The following is a 21,842-nucleotide window of genomic DNA, read 5'->3' as shown; positions in this document are numbered from 1 at the left end:
TATATAGTCTGTATTTGAAACTGGATGGGCGTTAAACAAGCAGCAATGTTATTGTTCATCAGCCATCTGTACCTTTTGTATAAACAGTATATTTTTCTTCTTCACAGGTTCATTTGTTCAAGAAACAGATTAATTATTCGGTATTTTGGTCAGCAGAAGTATAGTTATGTTTTTAAAAACAGGATAAGACTCTGTCATTCATTCAAGTGTGTATTCATAGGTACCTCGAGGGCATGTGAAATTTGCAATGGCATCCTGAGAACATTTTCCTGAGAATATCCAGTGAATACACAACTGAGTAGAATTCTGAGTGGACCTACTCTTTCTGTGACTAAGGGAGCAATACTAAGCAGAACAATTCAGAAGTAAATCCCATGTTATTAAATATTTAAAAGTAAAGTACTGTATGGCTTTATTTCTTTGGTTTTAACCAGATGTTAACCAAAGGAAATTTAACAAGAGGAAAATAATCTGCAGCAAGGCTAAATATTTTCCTCACCTTTTCCTCACTTTTTGCAAGGGGAAATATTTGTTTCCTCTGTCCACAAGTGTTCTTGTTAAAAGCCATACTCAAAGTCTGTATTATATTTAAAAGCTGTGATTAGTCACAGTTGGTTAATTGATACCTTCAGCTTGGATTTCAAACATAGTAAAGATTTGGTTGGTTATATGAAAAGAACATTTGGATTTTTTGGAAGCACTGGGGTAAAAATAGTTCCTTTGATGTCTGACACACCTGAACTCACTTCTGTTGGGATTATTTGGCAGACTTGAATATCAGCAGTGATGCTTTGATCCTTTATGTACTTTCTGCCTAATGTCATCATCTTTTATGGAGAGAAGCAATGTGTTTCCATCCTCAAATCCATGTTTTTGTTGCCCACCTTTTTTGATAGCACTTTTTAACATAATGTTTAAAAAATAGAAATATGAAAATTGATATTATAGCTGCATCTGAAAGGGAATTAAGTCCTTCATGTTGTTTCTTTCTTTTGTATTTTGTTCTTTGACACTTTTGAACTCATTTCTTATGACATCAATACTTGTGTATTTTTATCTTTGTTTTACTATACCCTTTGCCATTCCTATAATGCTTTTGCTTGAAATGTGCAAGATTTGATATTTTATCTCAAATTTGTCTCAAAAGTAGCATAATAATAATTTTAGTATTAAAATTCTTCAGAGGAAGACACTACAAGTGTTCAGAAGACATGCAGTAGCCAGGTAATGAATTCTATGTATCATTTAGAAGAGTACTGGGTTTTAATAGGTATAGAACAGTGGTTCTCAGCCTGGGAGTTGGGACCCATTTGGGGGTCGAACAACCATTTCACAGGGGTCATGGCAGGGCAAGCAGGGGAGCACCATCCACACAACAGCCTTGCAGGGTAGGTCGAGAGAGTGTCCATCTGTCTGGAGCAGCGGAAAAGAGCAAGATTGGCATGGTAGAACAAGAGGCAGAAATGAACTGAGAAAGCCCAGAAAAAAAACAATCTTTAAACCGCCCACAGCACACCGCGGACTTAATAATTTAGTAATGGCTGTCTGGGAGGAGTTAGGGCGGGCCTTGTCCAGGATAAAAACTCGGAGGGGCCAAAGCGGCTCCTGATTGGCCCCTCCGAGTGTCCATCCCGGCCCAAGCAGCCAATGGGGAGCCGTGCGAAGCTCGGCTCCCCATTGGCTGCTTCGCCCGGCCAGGGAATCACCGCATAGACTGAACTGCCAGCCAATGCGGTGAGTCCTCTGGGGGGCCGCGCTGCCTTCTCCCGGCTGCTCCAGCGGCCAGGAGAAGGCTCCTGAGAGCCGCCGGGGGGGGGGGGCCGTGCCGCCTTCTCCCGACCGCTGGAGCAGCATCGCCCTCCGGGAAGCCTTCGCGGGGGGCCTGGCCCTAGCGCCCATTTTATTGTCCTTTAAAATGGGCTTTATTCTTAGTTTCTATATATAATCATGAACCATGGATCTTCACACTATTGGTCAGTTTCAGTTTAATTTCTGTGAAATAACACTTGCATAATTTTATGGCTGGTGTTCACCACAACATGAGGAACTGTATTAAAGGGTTGCAGCATTAGGAAGACTGTTTTAGAGGAATTAGCTCTAGAGCTATTCTGGTAGAGCTGTAAATAAAGGTGTAGCAGTAATGGGGCTTTCACATGGCATGTTTCCCTGCAGTTTCCTGACTCAAGTCCCCCAACAGCAATCACCCCCTCACCTGGGCCACCAGGCCTTTAACAATTTTTAAAAAATAGATCAGCTTTAGAATACTATTATATAATTAGGTGCAGCAGGTTAACTGAATTCCCAGCTTCCATTTTCTAACAGTAAGTAAGTCTTTAGCTCCTTTGTTGCAAAAATATCCCTTTTCTGTTATATATCTGTTATATATATGTAAATTAATATCATAGAGATTGGAAGCTGAAAAACCTGCTGCAGGAAATGGTGAATTACAGAACATGAACCTACACCATTCTGGCAACCTTACCTCCTCTCTGCAATGTTTTCTTGACTTGAAATTGGCCAGGGGCACTATATGTGGCTGATTAGGTTGCTGCAGAGGCATTATACACTTTTGAGGCCCCGCTTCCAAACCTCAATGAACATTTCCAGACTAGGGACAGCCAACATCCAGATGGGGCCAGGAGATCTTCTGGAATTTCTGCTCATGTCCAGACTATAAAGATCGGCTCCCTGGGCAAAAAGGGCTATTTTGGAGGGGTAACTCTGTAGCATTGTACCCCACTGAGGTTTAGGGATGCCAGCCTCCAAGTGGGATCTGAGGATCCCTGGAAGTACACCTCATCTCCAGGCAGTTAGGCTGAAGGGACAGCCTCACACGCTCCCCTTCAAAAAGAATGCATGTGGCCATAGACACCCCTTGGCTAGTAGAGTCTGTTGCTTGGCTGGTGATGTCTGCCCTTCTGAAGCCTAAGGCTAGCAACTGCAGTCCCTGTTGTTCTCTGCAAAACCAAGTTGTTGCCTAATAAAAGTGGATCACCTTTAATGTAGCATCATGCCAGTCAAATGCAAGCTGAATATTCCGGCCCCTTCACATGACGTTGCCCACATCCAGCATCTGGCCCGCTGACTGCTTGCTATAGCCTCCATTTTAAAGTGCTTCTCTGGGAATCCCAAAAAATGGATTCACTACCCTAAAAAGAAGTCATCTGCAGCATCCTTCCCTCGCTCCCGCCTTCCCTCTCCCTTGTTCCCGGGGACGAGATTATTTTTTTAAAAATGGAGAACTTCCTGGAACAACGGATAGACAGATGTGTGTAGGTGATGCCAGAAATAAAATATTTTTTAATTCAACAAAGTGTGCCTCTTGAATGTTTTCTCCCACTCCAAATCAGGAACGATATTAATTAACTCATTTATCAAAGGACTCAGCTACTTTGGCTCCCATGGAAGTCAATGGTGCCATAGAGTATCATGGGAATGTTGGTGTTCCTGCCTTTCCTGGGGCCTAGGGGTGGGGGTTTAAGGTATAGCCTCCAAACTTTCAGAGTGGCTCCAGGAAGCTCTTCCCTGACCCCCCTCCACATTTCAAAATGGTTGAGGGGTCCACATCTAGGGGCTCCCAAAGATGGAGATGCATTCATAGGCAGTGGAATATCCATATGAAAGTGTTCCCCACTCCTTTTTTTTGTCTCAGCCTATCTACAGCTGATGTTTGCCCCCTACCATTAGAGGCCTTTTCCAGGATTTTAGAAGAAACTAGTAATTATTTCTCTATAGCATTATAACATTATAACCATCTATTGTGATAATATATTCCTATATTTGGCTGCATACCATATCTTCCATCTTATTTATTAATCTTAAAAAAACAGAGCTACCGTAAGTTTATAAGCAGATGCTGACCCATACTAATCAAATATTTGTTTCAATCCTTTTTCAGATTCTAGCAAATCTGTTAGAAATATAACATTGTCTCCATTTCAATTGATCTTCTAATCATTTTCACTTCCTGAATCTTTCCTAATATATCACCATCAAATCAAAAGGCTCAGTGGCTAGTGCAGATAGCAAAGCAGCCACCTGATTGTCTAAGATCACCTATGTGTTGACAGTAGCACTCCCAAGATGCAAACCTGGCTTTCCAAAGGGAGTGTAACCCCATCAATGAAAGCAGAGATCTTAAGTCCCTGATCTCCCTTTTTACTAATTCAGAACACCTTTGCCTTATCAAGGTTAATGTTGTTCACCCTTATCCATTATGGCTTTCAGGCACTGGTTTAGATTATCCACAACTTCCTTAGAATTAGGTAAGAAAGGAAGGCAGCATTGGATATCATCCACATATTGAGGACACTGCAGCTCAAACGTCCTGTTGTCCTCTCCCAGTGGCTTCATATAAATATTAAACAGCATAGGATGCATGATAACATTCTGGGAGAAACCTCCCAGAGAGGATTCGAACCACTATAACACAGTGCCACTGAACCCAACACCAAGAGGCAATCCAGTAGGATACCATGGTCATTGGTATTGAAGGCCTCTGAGATATCCAGTAGCAGTAGGATTGCATCCCCCCTGTCTAGTTCTTGGTAGAAGACATCAACCAAGGCAATCAAAATACTCTCTATTCCAAATTCTGGCTTGAAGCCAAATTGAAATGGGACCAGAAAGTCAGCCCCTTTCAAGAGCCCCTAGAGCTGAAAAGCAACTATCTGCTGTATTACCTTGCCCAATAATGGAAGTTTGAGATCCTCCCTATGCTCAATACCTCTCAAGGAAGCATTTACCCATCCCCTTACTCATATGGCCAGCCCTCTAGCAGTTTTTTATCAGTTAGGAAGGGCAAGTGTTGAGAGGAAGGACAAAGTGTTGTCCACACTTTGGGGTCTGATAGCTAAATATTCATATAAATTGAATAAATAGATGCATCTGAACACGCACCCACACCAGCATCTAGCCCAAAGGGATCTAAGCAATTCTGTCTGCAAAATAGGTAGCAAATTCATCATAGAATGCCATTGTCTACTCAGAGTCCAGGTCCCTCAGGCTATGATGTAAGACCACCCTCCAAACCACATTGAACATTTCTGCCTAATGACTATGTTTAGATGCAATGATGATGGAGAAATATTGTTTTTTCATCACTGGAGGGCTATATGTTAGTTTAAGAAGAATTCTTGTAAATATTAAACTTCTGTATGTGGATACAGTCAAGTTGTATTTTTGGATACAACAGGCTTTACTCCTTGTAAAACCATAAATCACTCGTTGGTTCCTTTCCTCCCTTTGCATTCCAAAGCTTCCCTCCACCAGAACCCCTTATGCTTCCTGACCTTGCTAGGCTCTGTGAAGTCTCAACACTGGTAACTCTTTAGATCAAAGTAAGGGCCAGATGAGAACTGTTGTATTTTCCCGCCTCGTGAATCCCCCCTCCCTCCTTTATTCAACCTCAGGTATATTAACCCCTATGAGGGCCATTGATCCTTTGTCTCTGCCAAAGGGTTTGTTCATCGAATTGTTCTGTTGATTCCTTTCTGTATAGCTCTGCTGAATAAATGTTCCCTTTTGGATTTCACTACAATAATGGTCATGGGGAAGTGCTTATTTAAGTGACCGGTGTCTTCTGCCTGGTTCCTGACATCCAAGAGTTCCAGACACGCATTAGGTGGTCATTCTAAGCTGATTTTTAGCTGCTGATAATGGAGATAAGGGTTTTTATTTTGTGAGTGCATTAATTTCTAGAAACAATCATGCATCTTAATTCAACCAGAAATACAAAAACAAAAAAAAATGGTGGCAGCGTACGGAGGGAATGAAAAGAGGCGGAGAAGCAGGGAGATGGGCTCACAGGTCCATGAAAGAATGTTGAGGGAATAGAAAGAAGAGAAAAGCCACTTTGAATACCAACCACATGATCTGGATTACCGTGAGTTCCCGGAGAGGGAATTTGCCATTTTCTGAACTCCAAAAAGCTGTGAGATGGAAATCTTTCCTCCAAATCTGTGCCTGAGGAACCCAATTTTTGTGTGATATTGAGGAAATTCCGTGCAGCTAAAAGGGTGGTGACATAAAATTTTAGGTCACTATGGAAACAACCTAGCATTCTAGGTAAAAGACAAAGGAAAGACCAGCAAGCACCTTATATACAGCTATATACCTCTCTACTACCATTTGCAACTCCAAAATCAGTGCTAGCATTAAGTGACATTGTCCATTCCTTCCAAAACTAAATTCAGTGAAGTCAATGGTCTTAGAAGGGTGCAATTCTATTTAGTATTACATTGTTAGTTCATGGACCATGCAAGGATATAACAGCACAAAAGTTACCAATATCATCTATCACTAAACATTATAAAGTCGAAGTTGCGTGCAGCCAACACACTCCCTACCTGATTAGTCCTGAGGGTAGGCTGCCAATAGGGAGATACCATTCTGCCATTGGGGGCCAAGCAGTGCAAATTACACTCTGTTAATGAGGACCAGGCAATGCAAATTGCAATCTACCAATCAGTTCGAATTGCATAAAGACAACTCAGTCTCTACCTGATTTGCTCTCCCTGGGTGTGTCCAGCCAATAGGGAGATACCACTCTTCCAATAAGGACCAAAGTACAAATTGCACTCTGTCAATGAGGGCCAATCAGTTCAACTTGCATGTAGACAACTTAATCCCTACCTGATTGGCTCTCACTGGGAGTGTCCAGCCAATAGGGAAATACCACACTGTCAATGAGGGCCAATCAGTTAAAATTTCATGCAGACAACTAAATCCCTACTTGATTTGCCCTCCCTAGGAGTATGTTGCCAATAGAGAGATACCACTCTGCCAGTAAGGGCCAATCAGTTCAAATTGCAATCGGCCAATGAAGGCCAATCAGTTCAAATTGCATGCAGCCAACTCACTCCCTACCTGATTGGTCCTGGGGGTATGCTGACAGTAGGGAAAGAATACTCTGTTAAAGTGGGCCAATCATGGGGCTTATCTGTCCTCTTCCTGCTCCTTGCTTGGTGGAGGAGGTGTTGGCCTCTCTGAAATGCCCTGCTGCTGGTAAGTTGTTCCATTCTCAGCCTCTTCCCACCCTCCATCTACCCCAGGCAAGGGAGGGAAGCCAGCTGCTTCCTTTTCCTCCTATGTTAGTCTCAGGTTAAAGCTCTCTGCTGGATGGAAGCACGGAAAAGCTGCAAGGGAGACAGAAATAATTAGTATTTCAAAAACAGAATGCCAAGGGACAGACAGAATGCAATGAATGTCTTAACTCAGTCCAGTGAGTCAAAGGTTCCTTCAGGTAGTCCAAGGGCATCAGCAGAAGGAGAGGATCACAGCTTGTGTTCACAACCCAGGCCTTCGAGCCTCAAGTTAATATAGGCTGTCAGCAGCCTCACAACCCTCACTCTGAGATGACTTATGGTCTTCTGCAGTCAGCAACTGTCTTGCTAACATGTTGTAGTGCCTTTTAGACTGGAGCTCTTTTCCAGCACCTTGCTGAAATTGTTTAATTGGCTCAGGTGAGCTGACAAGGCAGGGTGCTGCAGCTGGAGGATGGACAGAGGAATGAGGAGCTCCTGCATCAACTTTAGAAACTAAGCCTTGGTTTCTCTGCAGCTTCATTCCCTCAGAGCTCTCTGCCTGTTGAACATCTGGCTGGGCTAAGCTCTCATCTATCTGAGGCTTGGGTGAAGTTGGGAGCTCCCAGCAAGGCTTTTCCTCCCATGAAGTCATTCCTAACAGGACCTTTGAGAGATGTGGGGTGGGTGGGAAGAAGGTAGCCCCCTCCATAGCCTTCCCTGCCCTTTGGAAGATGGGGATGGATGGGAAGGAGGCAGCCCATCCTGCATGATCTTCTCAGAGCAGCCTGGCCTTTGGGAGAGGTGGAGGAAGGATCAGAAAGGAGGCAGCCCCCCTGTGGCTTTCCTTGCCTGGCCTAGCCTTTCGGATAATGGGGGGGGGAGGTAGCAGTCCCCCCACTACCTTTCTGGCCCAGCCCTGGGTTGATATAGGGGGTGGGAAGGTGGCAGCCCACCCCCCCCCATGGCCTGCCTGGCTGGCCTTTGGAAGATGTGGGGTTGGATGGGAAAGTGGGGACCTATATGGACACTGTTGTACAGCAGTAGGGTTAGGGGGGGGCAGTGCCCCTCCAAAGCAACTGTTTTCTTCAGGAGAACAAATGCCTTCCTTCCATCCTCCCTTCCTTCTCTTTCTTTGTCTCTCTCTTTCTTTCTCTGTCTGTTTCTTTCATCCTGTCTTTCTTTCATCTTCCTGAAGGTTTCCAGGCTCACCTGTAATTTGGCAAATCCAGCTGACTGCATTGGAGGAACCAATGAGGAACCAAACTCAGCTCTTGATATTACAGTCTGCTAGTCTCTGACCACTTCACCACACTGGATCCCAAGGTTGAGCGGGGGAGGAGGGCCAGAACCCAGGAAGGTCACAGTGCAGGTGTATGTGCTAGCGCCTCTTATATTCCTGGGTGCAATGGGGCTTTGCCCCTAGAAATGCCACTAGTCCACCCTCCATAGCAGCTATTTTCTCCAGGAGAACTGTGGCCACTGCGTGAGTCATGATGCTGAACAAAATGGACCATTGGTCTGATGCAACAAGGCTCTTATGTTCTAAACAAAGAGATAAAGCTGTCAGATAAACAGCTTGACAAAATGGCTGCCAAAGGTATATGATGAACAGGTTTCTTCATTTCCTTCTGGTTGGGTCAACATACACGCAGCAGTGCATCAGTTTAATAATTTATATTCTTAATAGTATCGTACTGAACAGTAAGGTACATTTTACTCTACAAAAATTGGAAAATGTATTAGTTTGCATTGATTTGGATATCATTTAATGTTCTTGGTTCTTCCCTTCTCCAAGGGGTTATTTTTTAACATTACTGTGCATGTCATGGATTGGAGCCATAATGCCACTGTATTTCAGTAGGATTTTTGCTCCTGGATGGTAATTGTGTAGGGTTGCGCTCAGAGGTTCTAGAAAACTACCCTGTCAAATTTTCACTGCAAACACTGAAGAAATATTATTTAAAAAAACCATGCTAAATCTGCAGTAACATCTCTGTGGAAGAACAAGAATGACACATTGTTACAAGTCTTTTCAGATTTATAAGAGCATTCCTCATAGCCTACTGAAAATTTTTGACACATATAAATCATGTCATGCAAAACAGCCTAGCTATTCTGTTGTTAAAGGTCTCACATGATGTTCCAAAATAAACAGAGCATAATAAAGAGGGGGAAGAAAAACCTACCCCTTGAGGGACTGATTTAAAATAAGCTGAATTAAATGACTGATTTAAGTTGATTGTTATCTGGGTGATATAAACATCGATTTGAATCAAAATATAGCATGTGTTTTTGGTACTTTTAAAATAAAAGTGCATATTAATTGGTTGCTTTACCTATAAACTATTTAAAACCAGGCTGAGAATTCACGACAAACATTACTGCAAGCCAAACTCCCTTGAACAGACTTCTCATTGCTGGGTTAATCAATCTCCCTTGATGATGTCGTTCAATGTTAGACTCAAAGACCAGGCAAAGCAGCTTTGTACCTATGCAGGAACCATCAATGCTCAAAATTAATGACTCTTATACTAAATAGATGCAGATGTGGGTCTGCATCTCCTTTCCAACCAGGTCCCAAGGAAGTCCTCCAATGGCAAAACCCGTCCGAAAATGGCTGTTGTAAGCTGAGGCCCGGACAAATATGCTGCAAACAAAAAATCCTTGGGACCTGGTTGGAAGGAAGATGCAGACCCACATATGCATACGTGCTCAGTTGCTTGCTGCAGAAATGAGTGAAGAGCTGGCACCGGGACCTCAGCACAAGTTGCGCAAAGTGCTCCAAGTCTCAGCAGATGGGACATAAAAGAAACATTTTGGAAAAGAAGCTGACCCCCGATACTTTGTAGACCGCCGAAAAGTGCAGATGACAGGAGGTAAAGGCGGTGATGGTATGAGCTGTTTTCATACTGAACCCAGAAAAGAATTCGGGGGTCCTGATGGTGGAGATGGAGGAAATGGAGGGCATATTCTCTTGAAAGAAGTTACTGCTGTAGTACCATTTTTGTGAAGAGATTACTCTCATCCTTTTCTGAAGGAGCGGAGTTCTTAGCCTGACGAAGAGTGCTGGCACTCCAAAGCTCACGCCTTGAATAAATCTTTGTTGGTCTTAAAGGTGCAACTGGACTCTGATTTCGTTGTGCTACTTCAACACAGCTGCCCATTTGAATATGCAAAATGTATGTCCTGCTATTAAGAGCTCTTCCCTCTCTTGCCCTTTTCTCCAAGTTCCTATCACTCTCTTCCTCATCTCGTAATTCTGTTTTCACTCACATCTTCCCTGCTTCCCTACCAAATCAATTATTCTCCTATTTGTTTTTTAAATGTAAAAGTAACTTCCACTGCTTTTTCCATTGATGGAATTCATAATCCTGTGACATGATCCCTTGATTTGGAAAAACCCTTAACAATCTTTCAAACAGACTGGCAAGAGTTATTTCAGAGGAAAACACCATTATTAAAACAGATGGGTTAGTCATTTTTTTATGTACCATATTCCATGTTACAGTGAGGACAATGAACACAAAAGTCAGTCTTCAGCATTTTGAAGATGAAATGAGGTCACATCTGTCTTTCTCTGTGTAATTGAACTAGGTCTAGGAGGTTCTTTTACTGTTCTACATTTTTTATAAAGTATAAGGATCCTAGATCCTGTTTTCTCCTGTGAAAGCTGTCTAGGTTTAAAAGAATATGTTCTCTGCTAAATCTATGGGACCGTTTCCACACTGAGGTGGCCAAGGCTTGCTGCCTCCTGGTTATAGATCTGTGCCCATTCACTGTATGGTTTCTGCCTTCCTGACAGGAATCTCCTCTCACTTTATCCCCCAGTCTTGTTCTGGGTTTTTGCTTCCTGACAAATCAGGTGGTTGAGTGGAAGTCAGGACAACCTGCTTCCCTCCCCCCCCCTCCCCGTTTTGGTCTGTCAGTCAATGTGACATGGCATCAGCCACCAATAACCTTTCAGCACCGTAGTCTCACATCCTAGCAGCCCCCAAACCCCCCCCCCCAAACACAGAAACATTAATTTTGTAGCAAAAAAATCAAGATTCACATAGCAACGCAGAGCCACCACAATATATAATGATTTGAAGCTAGCCAAGCAGTGTTTTCATGTCTTCTACCCTTCCGTTTGTAGGGGAGCTCGATTTGCGAGCAGTACAGAGGGGCAAAGGAGAAGGCAGTCACATTCCCTTGCCTCCGCAGCATGATTCCAAACAGAGCAGAGCAGTGGTGTGAAGGAAAAAGCAGCAGGGAAGATGGCAGGGAGTGGCTCGGGCTTTACTGATGCAAGCAGCACAGAGAGGTGAAGGGAAAAATGGTGGGATGCCCCACTGCTTTTTCCCAGCTCTGCAGTGTGGCTCTGAACTGAGCAGCACAGCAGGGCATAGGAACAAATGGCGAGGCACCCTGCCTCGGCTCCCTCCCATATGGTCCCATATGGTCAGTCCCAAGGAAGGAAGGAAGGAAGGAAGGAAGGAAGGAAGGAAGGAAGGAAGGAAGGAAGGAAGGAAGGAAGGAAGGAAGGAAGGAAGGAAGGAAGGAAGGAAGGAAGGAAGGAAGGAAGGAAGGAAGGAAGGAAGGAAGGAAGGAAGGAAAACAGAGTCTCTTCCCCTTGGCTCTACTTAAGCATGAAATGGTCTGGGCAATGCAGTTCTAGCCCTTTATTTAAAATATACATATTCTAGATTGCCTCTGCGGTGCAGCTCCAGGGAGCAAGATCCTTTGCCGACCCTGCAGAAGCAAGTTTTGAAAAAAGTGCTTTGAAAAAATAGATGGGGGAGGATGATGGAAGTGACTCTTGGGGGTGGGGGGCTAGTTGGGAGGGTGGGGAAAGGGACAGCCCGCTTTATGCCTTCCTGATATCCCTGCTGTGACTTGCTGCTTGTTATGTCCCACAATAAAAAAAGAGACTGTGGATTTATCCGCATTCTTTTATCATGGAGCAATGGCCTGGCAGAGTTGCACCAGCCCCTGGAGAGTCACGGGAGAGAGGCAATGTCATCTGGAAGCCTGAATAAACCCTGTGAACAAAGGGGGGGGAGTGAACCAAGGAAAATGACTCGTGCGGAAATGGTCTGGCTGACACTTGCTGCTGAATGAGCTCCTGGGAACAGCTTTTACCATGGTTTTTTTGTCAGTTACTAATCAGGCTTTTTGCATGTGTGCCTGTGTGGCTTAAGTGTACATAAATGAGAGCCAGTTTGGTGTAGTGGTTAGGAGTGCGGACTTCTAATCTGGCATGCCGGGTTCGATTCTGCACTCCCCCACATGCAGCCAGCTGGGTGACCTTGGGCTCGCCACGGCACTGATAAAGCTGTTCTGACCGGGCAGTGATATCAGGGCTCTCTCAGCCTCACCCACCCCACAGGGTGTCTGTTGTGGGGAGAGGAATGGGAAGGCGACTGTAAGCCGCTTTGAGCCTCCTTCGGGTAGGGAAAAGCGGCATATAAGAACCAACTCTTCTTCTTCTTCTTCTTCTAAAAATTGCCCTCATGCCAGTGATTGCATTTTACATCTTTTACACTCCCCCCCCCCCCGGGAATGCATTTTACATCTTGGTGTTCAATGTCACATCCTATGCAGGTTTTACAGGTGTTTGATGTGCCTTCGGAAAGGCTTTTTTACGTTGTTGTGGTTCTATTGCTTTAGATAACAGAAGGCTACATGTTTGTTATTGATGAGATTACCTTAGGAACTGCTGTGTCACATTTATCAGCAATATACAGATTCAAATTCCTCTATTTATGGTTAGAGCAGTTCTCTTTTAACAAGAATGCAATACCACTTCTGTAATTTTCAATGAAGATGGCTTATTTTTTTACATAATGAACTCTGCTTTCTTGTGTGCTGAGCCAAACCAGTGCCAGCAACTATCAGAGGGAAAGTAGAGATTCTTTGAACTAGTTCTGTTATCTGAATTTTTCAGATGTTAATACTGTCCAAGCCACTTAATACAATCCTAAACATCTTTAATCTGAAATAACAATGGGATTTACTCCCTAGCAAGTATGCATCCCTTAAACAATAGCAGACATTTGCGTCTAATGGCTTTAAAGTATTAAAGATCCATGTCGTGTGATGACTGCATGAAGAAAGCTATAGCTCTGCTGTTGGGATAGATAGTGATGCATCTCCCCTTATTTAACATTCTAGCTGATGACAGCACCACCTGCTTGTCAAATGTGGTACTTGAAACTTCACTTTTTTATCCCACCTCTTCAACAATTATGTAAAACTCTTCAGTTCACAGAACTAGTAGCCTTTCAATTCAGCCTTCATCTTGTGTAGCTCACAACAGTAAAAGCCTAGAAAAATAGGGTATTCTAACCTTATATATGCAGTCTGTCGCTGCCTCCTCCATCCCCTCCCTAAAGCCAGTTGCTCCTCAGGGCCTGTTACCATCATCACTTACAGAGATGGATTCAAGTGGGTAGCCGTCTTGGTCTGAAGCAGCACAACAAAACAAAACCAGAGTCCAGTGGCACCTTTAAGACCAACAAAGATTTATTCAAGGTGTGAGCTTTCGAGTGCAAGCACTCTTAGCATAGTCTGAGGAAGAATGCACTTGAAAGATCCAGCCTTGAATAAATCTTTGTTGGTCTTAAAGATGCCACTGGACTCTGATTTTGTTTTGTTGCACACAGAGAGTTTCCTAATCTTAAGTTTGTTCCTTTTGTGATGGCTAAGTACCCGATAATGAAGACCATTAGTGTTCATACATAACTCATTCAGCTTAGCTTGCTGGTTGACTATTATGGGAATTCAAACATGTAATAGAGTTAGAATCATAGAATCATAGAGTTGGAAGGGGCCATACAGGCCATCTAGTCCAACCCCCTGCTCAACGCAGGATCAGCCCTAAGCATCCTAAAGCATCCAAGAAAAGTGTGTATCCAACCTTTGCTTGAAGACTGCCAGTGGGGGGGAGCTCACCACCTCCTTAGGCAGCCTATTCCACTGCTGAACTACTCTGACTGTGAAAAACTTTTTCCTGATATCTAGCCTATATCGTTGTACTTGAAGTTTAAACCCATTACTGCGTGCCCTCTCCTCTGCAGCCAGCAGAAACAGCATCCTGCCCTCCTCCAAGTGACAACCTTTCAAATACTTAAAGAGGGCTATCATGTCCCCTTTCAACCTCCTTTTCTCCAGGCTGAACATTCACAAGTCCCTCAACCTATCTTCATAGGGCTTGGTCCCTTGGACCCAGATCATCTTCGTTGCTCTCCTCTGTACCCTTTCAATTTTATCTACATCCTTCTTGAAGTGAGGCCTCCAGAACTGCACACAGTACTCCAGGTGTGGTCTGACCAGTGCCGTATACAATGGGACTATGACATCTTGTGATTTTGATGTGATGCCCCTGTTGATAGAGCCCAAAATGGCATTCGCCTTTTTTACCGCTGCATCACACTGCCTGCTCATGTTTAGTTTACAATCCACAAGTACCTCAAGGTCTTGTTCACACACAGTGTTACCTAGAAGCGTATCCCTCATCCAGTAGGCATGCTTTTCATTTTTCTGACCCCGATGCAGAACTTTACACTTATCTTTATTAAATTGTTCTCATTTGCCCATTTTCCCATTGTGTTCAGATCTCATTTAACTCTGTCTCTATCTTCCGGAGTATTTGCCAGTCCTCCCAATTTGGTGTCATCTGCAAACTTGATGAGTAGTCCCTCCACCCCCTCATCTAGATCATGAATAAATATGTTAAAAAGTACCGGGCCGAGCACCAAGCCCTGAGGTACCCTGCTACTCACCTTTCCAATCTGATGAAACACCATTGACGACAACTCTTTGAGTGCGGTTCTCTAACCAATTCCCTATCTACCTAACTATCTGAAAATCCAGATTGCAGTCCTTCAATTTATCCATCAGAACATCATGATCCTTGTCAAAAGCTTTACTAAAATCCAAGTAAACGACATCAACCGAATTTCCACGATCCAGCAAACCTGTTACTTGTTCAAAAAAGGAAACCAGGTTGGTCTGACAGGACCTGTTGGAGACAAATCCATGCTGACTTCCTTGGATCACCAAATTGTCCTCCAGATGTTTGCAAATTGCTCCCTTTAATATTGGCTCCATTATCTTCCCCACAACAGAGGTAAGACTCACTGGTTTGTAGTTTCCTGGGTCATCCTTCCTCCCTTTTTTGAAGATCGGAATAATGTTTGCTCTCTTCCAGTCCTCCGGGACATCTCCAGTCCTTAAAGAGGTCCCGAAGATGATGGACAAGGGCTGTGCTGTGCAAGTTCTCTGGAAAGTTCTTTGAGCACTCTCGGGTGCATTTCATCCAGCCCAGGGGATTTGAACTCATCCAGTGCAGCTAAATGCCTCTCGACAACCTCTCTATCCATGTTAACCTGCCACCCAGACACTATCCTTTGGCTACTGCCATCTTTAGATGTGCCTAAACCCTTTGACCTGTGGGAAAAAACAGATGTAAAATAGGCACTAAGCCTTTCTGCTTTCTCTGCTTCTTCCGTTAGAGTTTGTCCATCCGCACCCAACAGTGGGCCTATTGCCTCCTTTACTTTACGTTTGCTCCTCACATAACTGAAAATTCTTGTTACAATGGGCTTCCCTGGCCAATCTTAGCTCACTCTCAGCTTTGGCCTTTCTGATGATTGATTTACAGTGCCTAGTAACCTGTAGGTACTCTTCTTTAGAGCTCTGTCCTTTCCTCCATTTCCTGAACATTTTCCTTTTCTTTCTTAGTTCCTCTTGAAGTTCTCTGTTCATCCAAATAGGCTTCTTAGAGCTCCTGCAGTGTTTTCATCTTTCTGGGATAGTCATTGAATGAGCATGCAATAGCTCTTGTTTGAGTAGCGCCCACCCTTCACATGCTCCCTTCTCTTCCAGCATTCTCGTCCATGGTATGACACTCATAATGTCTCTGAGTTTATTAAAGTTTGCCCTACGAAAATCCAACATCCGTGTCTGGCTACAAGCTTCCTTGGCTCCCCATCTCAAAAGGAATTCTACGAGGACATGGTCACTTCCCCCTAGGGTCCCCACCTCCTTCACCTCATCCACCAACTCTTGCCTGTTGGTCAGTATTAAGTCCAGTATGGCCAAACCTCTTGTGGGTTCATCTACCATTTGATAAATGAAAATGTCAGCCAGGCAGGTCAGAAAGTTGCATGACTGAGGACGCTTCGCAGAGTTTGTTTCCCAGCACACATCTGGGAAATTGAAGTCACCCATGATGACAAGGTCCTGCCGTTTGGATATTTTCTCAAGCTGCTCACAAACTGCAGCATCCACATCCTCTCGTTGGTCAGGCGGTCGGTAGCAGACACCAACCACCACACTGTTTGTTTTCCCCTCGCTTATTTTCACCCAGATGCTTTCCACTGTAGATATGCTCTCCTTCACTAGAATTTCCTGACAGGTAAGCCCTTTCCTCACATACAGTGCCACTCCTCCACCTCTTCAATCTGTTCTGTTTTTTCTAGATGATTTTACTGAGATGATGTTTACTTTTGTATTTTTAATGAGGCATAATATAAACCTTTGGTCCTCTAACTGGTAAACTGGATTGTGTCTCACAAGCCTGGATTCTGATTTTCTCTGTTTTGCCCTCAGAAATACTGTTAAGAAATATAAAGAAAGATCCCTTGGGTTTGATTGGTGCAAGAATAAGCCTTGAAATGCCTCAGGCTCACATTCTTTTTCCTTCATCCTTCTTTCTTATTCTCTTTCCTTGCTGTATGAAAATCTTTACTAACAGAAATGTTAGCTGAAGTGCATACTGAAATAATAGACTTCTTAAGGAATGTTTAGGGCAGCAGTCCCCAACCCCTGGTCTGGAGACCACTACCGGTCTGTGGATCAGTCGGTACCAGGCCACGGCTCCTCCTCGTCCTCCTCCCCGGCTGCTGCCTCGGGGGCTGCCCTTCCACTCTGCCACCGGCTCACCTTTGGTGCGCTCCGGTGGCCACCATGGCTGGGGCTTCCCCTCAGCGTGGCACTACGCAGCTGCTGCTGGCAGCACCCCACAGTGGGCAGCGAGAAGTCAGCACGTCAGCGGGAAAGCAAGTGGAGCAGGGACTCAGGCGGCGACGTCCCTCAGCAAAAGACTATCCCCCCCCCCCCGGGCCTCAGTAAAATTGTCAAGCATTGGCTGGTCCCCGGTGATAAAAAGGTTGGGGACCACTGGTTTAGGGTACTTTTATGCAGAGAAATCAAGGAAGGAAGCAGGTTCTAGGACAGAAATTAGAGGAGGAAAAATTGACTTTTAAAAAGCTATCAGAATATGTGAGATACATGGTTTATTTCCTTAGTAGAGCTCCTACAGTTCAACGAATATTTACTTTCTGCTTCCTTCCTAAACAGTTCATAATTATATCTTCTTGTTTCACAGTTCTTTCATTCAGCTCTGTTGAAAGGTTCAGTTTTTGCATCCATGTTTAAAATATGCAACAAAGACCAGTGGAGTCAGTTCCAATTTACTAATGACTGGGCATCTCTGTTGAAGACTTCCCCCCCTAGAACTGTACTTCAGTACTAATACTGGGCTGTAGAATGGGAGCTTCCAAGCGAAGGACAATTTACAGCCAACAAGACAGTTGTGGTCTTGCTGTTGGTTGTCACAGTGCTTACAGGGATCAATTTTTTGGCCAGCACTCCAGGGCAGAGTCTGCACTTACTTTCTTTATTCCATTGTCAATCCTGTTGAATTCAGATCGCTTTGAACTCGGGTCTTCCTCTCCCCCCCCCCTCCCCATTGAAACAGGAAAGTATTCTGCATGTGGTTAGGGTAGTTCAGAAGGGGGGGGGGGGAAACCAAGCCTCTGTCTTTCTTTTCTTGATGGTGAGGGAGAGGAGCCAGGCAGGGAGCCTCTTTCTTTTCTTGGAGGGGTTGGGGAGAAGATCGAAAAAGGCAGAGGAGGGAGGAAAAATCCAGGACCGACAGAAGTTGAGAGAAATTAGGGGCTTCTCCTTTAAGGCAAGTTTGTCATATGAGCAGGTGTGGCCTATCAGAGGTTCTCTACCACAGAGCTTGGTTTCCCAATCCAGATATTGAGCATTAAAAGCACTCCAAGATATCACACAATAAAGTTTGGGTCACTCCAGATCAATCCTTCTTTCTGCAGAAGAAGAATTTAAATTGCACAAAATCCAAATGGAAATCGCATTCTGTGTAGAGGGCAGGGACTGAATTGATCTGGGGTTGGAATAAAAGCTCTGTGCAGTTTACACCCAGGTTAACCCAAAGTTGCAGGGCAGGTTATTTTGAGTCATAACAGGGTTTATGGCAATTGTTATTATTATTTATTCGATTTATGAACTACCCATCCCTAATTAGGTTCAGGGTTGTGTACAACAATTTAAATCTCCAAATGTAAATTCAGGTAAAATGATAAAAGAATAAAACCATAAACAATAAAAGCAATAAAACAGTAAGTTCCCTGTTAATTCACCTCTTAGGTCTTGTTCTCTAAAAGCAGGGGAGAGAGACAGTTCATAGATCCAACTCAGCCTCTTTGTTTCCCAAGAATTACTGGAAATGAAAACAAGTATGATAATGATTAAAATGTAGGTAGTGAAGGACTCAAGCTGAATCATACAGTTCATCTAGAGGCCTAGGTCTTCTGCGTTGGGCTTTTAAAGCTCTTTGCGTTTGGCTTTTTTAAAAAAAAGCTATCTGCATCTGACCTTGATCTTCACTCTGATGCTACTAGGTTTTTTCTCCTGTCTGCACTGCTCAGAATTGACTCTGAAGTCACACTACTTATTGCTTAGTATCCGAGAGTGGATTTTCTCCACTTCAGCAGAGAAATGTGGGCCCACGGCAACTCTTCCAGGTGCAAGTGCTCTGCCTCTTGCAGATTTTCTCCCCCACTCCACTCCATCTCACTCTCCTCCAACCATGACTCCAGCATGAACTTGTGCAGAGGTCTCTGCTGACTGGTTGACTCTCAGCAGTAGCAGTCTCTTTCACTCCTGGTGCTGCCTTCATTCTGCCTGAGCTTTCATGCTGTGAAGGCATAGAGGCTTTGAATGCAATGTGTTTGTGGTGGGTCAGTCAGTAAAGACTGGGAATCATAGTTCTCTCTCCCCCCCCCCCTCCCCATGTGAAACACATGGGGACTCAAGGCAAGGATAGCTTGTCTTTACTTCTTCTGACACATGAATGCTTATCACATTACTTAAGGGGACTGGCAACCCAGGAAAAATTCTTTTACAGCATAATTTTTTTCTACAACATAACATTTGTGATAAAATGTTGGAAGCACTGAAACGCATTAAAATGGGAAGCCTGGAAGTGAAAGCCCTGCTCCTGCTGAAAACCAACCAACAGCTCAAACAAAGGGGAGGGGAAATCTTAGCAAGCTAGTTTTTCTAATTGCTGTGCAGATTTAAACTTTGCAATTTAGAGTAGGAAATCTGAGAAAGAAGATACATGCAGAGTGCAGGAATAGATGTCAACAGGATATGGATGAAAGAGATACTGCGTCAATTCAGTAAGAATCATAATTAAACTGTAAACACAAATAGGGCCCTAGACTGTGGCCATACTGGTGATGACAAAATCTTATTGCTCCATCAATGTTGCATCTTTTAATACATGTTTGATAAATTTCAGGGGCCAGGTAGCCATGGCACTTAGGAATTTCACAAAAGTACCCGGTATTTTATGCAATGGTTTTATTATGAAAACAGCCAGGAATTTTCTCATAGTTGTTTATATACCTAAATGCTTTTGTCATTTCGTAGTTTGAGTAATATTATGAGAATATGTGGTTAGTGTTTGGTTTGAGGAAGTAATAATTAGAAAGTATGGTCTTTAATATAAAAAACTCTGAAGGCTGAAAATGAGTCTGGGACCTACGTTTTTTAGCTGATTCCTGGAGCAAAAGAAAATATGTCAAAACCTTGTTCTAATAATCACCCTTTAGAGTTATTCTGGATTGTCAGGAACTTAATTGAACCACTAGTGCAAGAACCAGCTGAGCTATCTATAACCAGCTTTGACTTTCTTGCAAGACACAGCAAATAAAATGGCCTGCAATTAATTGAACTTGAATGCTGCATTGTTTGTTTCTGCTGTAGCTGAGATTCCTACAGCTTCTGTTAGTTCCAGTGTCTTGGATGATGCATTGATTTAACCAGCGAATGTACACAAGATGCTTGGATGAGTGTGCATAACCGCTTGCTGTCTTGATCCTTATTTATTTATTTATCAAAGTTATTGTAGGATATTATCAGTTTGGTCAGTAACACTTGTCTGGTAGAATCAAGTGGGTAGCCGTGTTGATCTGAAATAACACAACAAAATTTTGAGTCCAATGGCACTTTTAAGACCAACAAAGATTTATTCAAGTTGTAAGCTTTGTGTGCAGGCACACTTCCTCAGACAATGGAACAGGGATCATAAGAGTACAGTTATAAGGAGAAAGGAAATTACTAGCAGATTAGTAAACAGCATCACAACATCCTAAAGGCTAGATATCAGGGAAAAAAATTCACAGTCAGAGTAGTTCAGCAGTGGAATAGGCTGCCTAAGGAGGTGGTGAGCTCCCACTCACTGGCAGTCTTCAAGCAACGGTTGGATACACACTTTTCCTGGATGCTTTAGGATGCTTTGGGTTGATCCTGCGTTGAGTAGGGGGTTGGACTAGAGGGCCTGTATTGCCCCTTCCAACTCTATGATTCTATAAATATGCAGTATGGTCATTCCTCACTAGAAAAGCAAATCAGTCCTTTGATTTCAATTGTCGTTCACAAAAACATTGCGGGAATAAAACTGTTACAGTTAGTGATTAATGGCAGACATTTTCCCAGTTGTGAAAAGAAGTAAATAAAAGAGACTTGTTGCTAGCCCCAACCGTCTCCACATTTTCTGGCAAGGAATTACCATACTGCATATTGTGTTGCTGTTTACTGAATCTCCCTATTTCCTTATTTTGTTTTTTCCAATTAAATTGGTATCTGCATTAAGTTCATGTCTATACATTTATGTATAGAAGGATAGTGGTGAATAAGCCTCCTTCTTGGTCAAGTTTAAGGTGCTGCCTTTGGCCTATAAAGGCCTACGTTGTCTGACCCAAGCCTGTCTCACAAAGCATTTGGTCCCGTGGTCAGCTGGTAAGACTTTTCTTAAGTTTCCCCTTGCAGGAAGGCCATGCACAACAGGGCCTTTGTGCCAGCTGCTGGGTAATCTTACAGGAATTCCACAGAGGACTGAAAATTTCTCTGCTGCTTCTACCTGATGTTGCTTTTTAAACTAAGCTTTTAATTATACCATTGTATCTTCTATGTTTCTATACTATCATATTTTATTTAAATATTGACAAAAAGCCTTTGGAAAGTGTTTCTTCTATGGTGGGATAAGGTTTTGCACACTGTTTTAAAATTCTTGAAAAGCAGTTAATACTTCTTGTAGGTACATCAATGTTTGGGTGAACCAGTACAAAGTAGGAATGGTAGCATCTAGGTGGGAAATCAGGATCCTCTGGAACTACAGATCATCTCCAGACTGCAGGGATGGAGTGGATGGTATAGCATTGTACCCCACTGGCTTGCCAGGCTCCAAATTCGGGGCCCACCTCCAAATTCCTGGACTGACAACCCAACCCAACCCCAACCCCTGCTGGTGGCCAATGGGAGAATGTGTCAGTCAGCTATGGGTAGTTTAGACATCTTACAAGGTCAAGGTTCCTTGCTGGAGGCCATAATTGTTGACCAGAGCTATGAGGTTTAGGAAGAAAGATAAAGGGAGGCAGGAAGCCAGGTCAAGGAGGTAAAACAGCCCTTGACAACAGCAGAGATGCTCATGGAGAGGAGAAGGAACAAGATGAAGGC

General features: G+C 43.6%; 1 protein-coding gene and 1 long non-coding RNA gene across 2 annotated transcripts in view; one reads left to right on the top strand and one right to left on the bottom strand.

The window, feature by feature from the left end:
- The window catches only part of LOC143841601 (uncharacterized), a 41,568-nt gene extending 35,647 nt beyond the window's left edge, over positions 1 to 5,921 (bottom strand). The window contains exon 1 of the long non-coding RNA XR_013232738.1: positions 5,884 to 5,921. This is a non-coding gene — a long non-coding RNA (uncharacterized LOC143841601). The remainder of the gene's footprint in view (positions 1 to 5,883) is intronic.
- SLC35F3 (solute carrier family 35 member F3) overlaps positions 1 to 21,842 on the top strand; it is a 160,923-nt gene that overhangs the window by 43,865 nt on the left and 95,216 nt on the right. The gene's annotated exons all lie outside the window — the stretch shown is intronic.

This window comes from Paroedura picta, chromosome 1 (genome assembly GCF_049243985.1).
Source record: "Paroedura picta isolate Pp20150507F chromosome 1, Ppicta_v3.0, whole genome shotgun sequence".
Taxonomy (NCBI): Eukaryota; Metazoa; Chordata; class Lepidosauria; order Squamata; family Gekkonidae; genus Paroedura; species Paroedura picta.
Note: the sequence above shows the minus strand (reverse complement) of the source record. Positions and strands in the feature narration are given on the sequence as shown.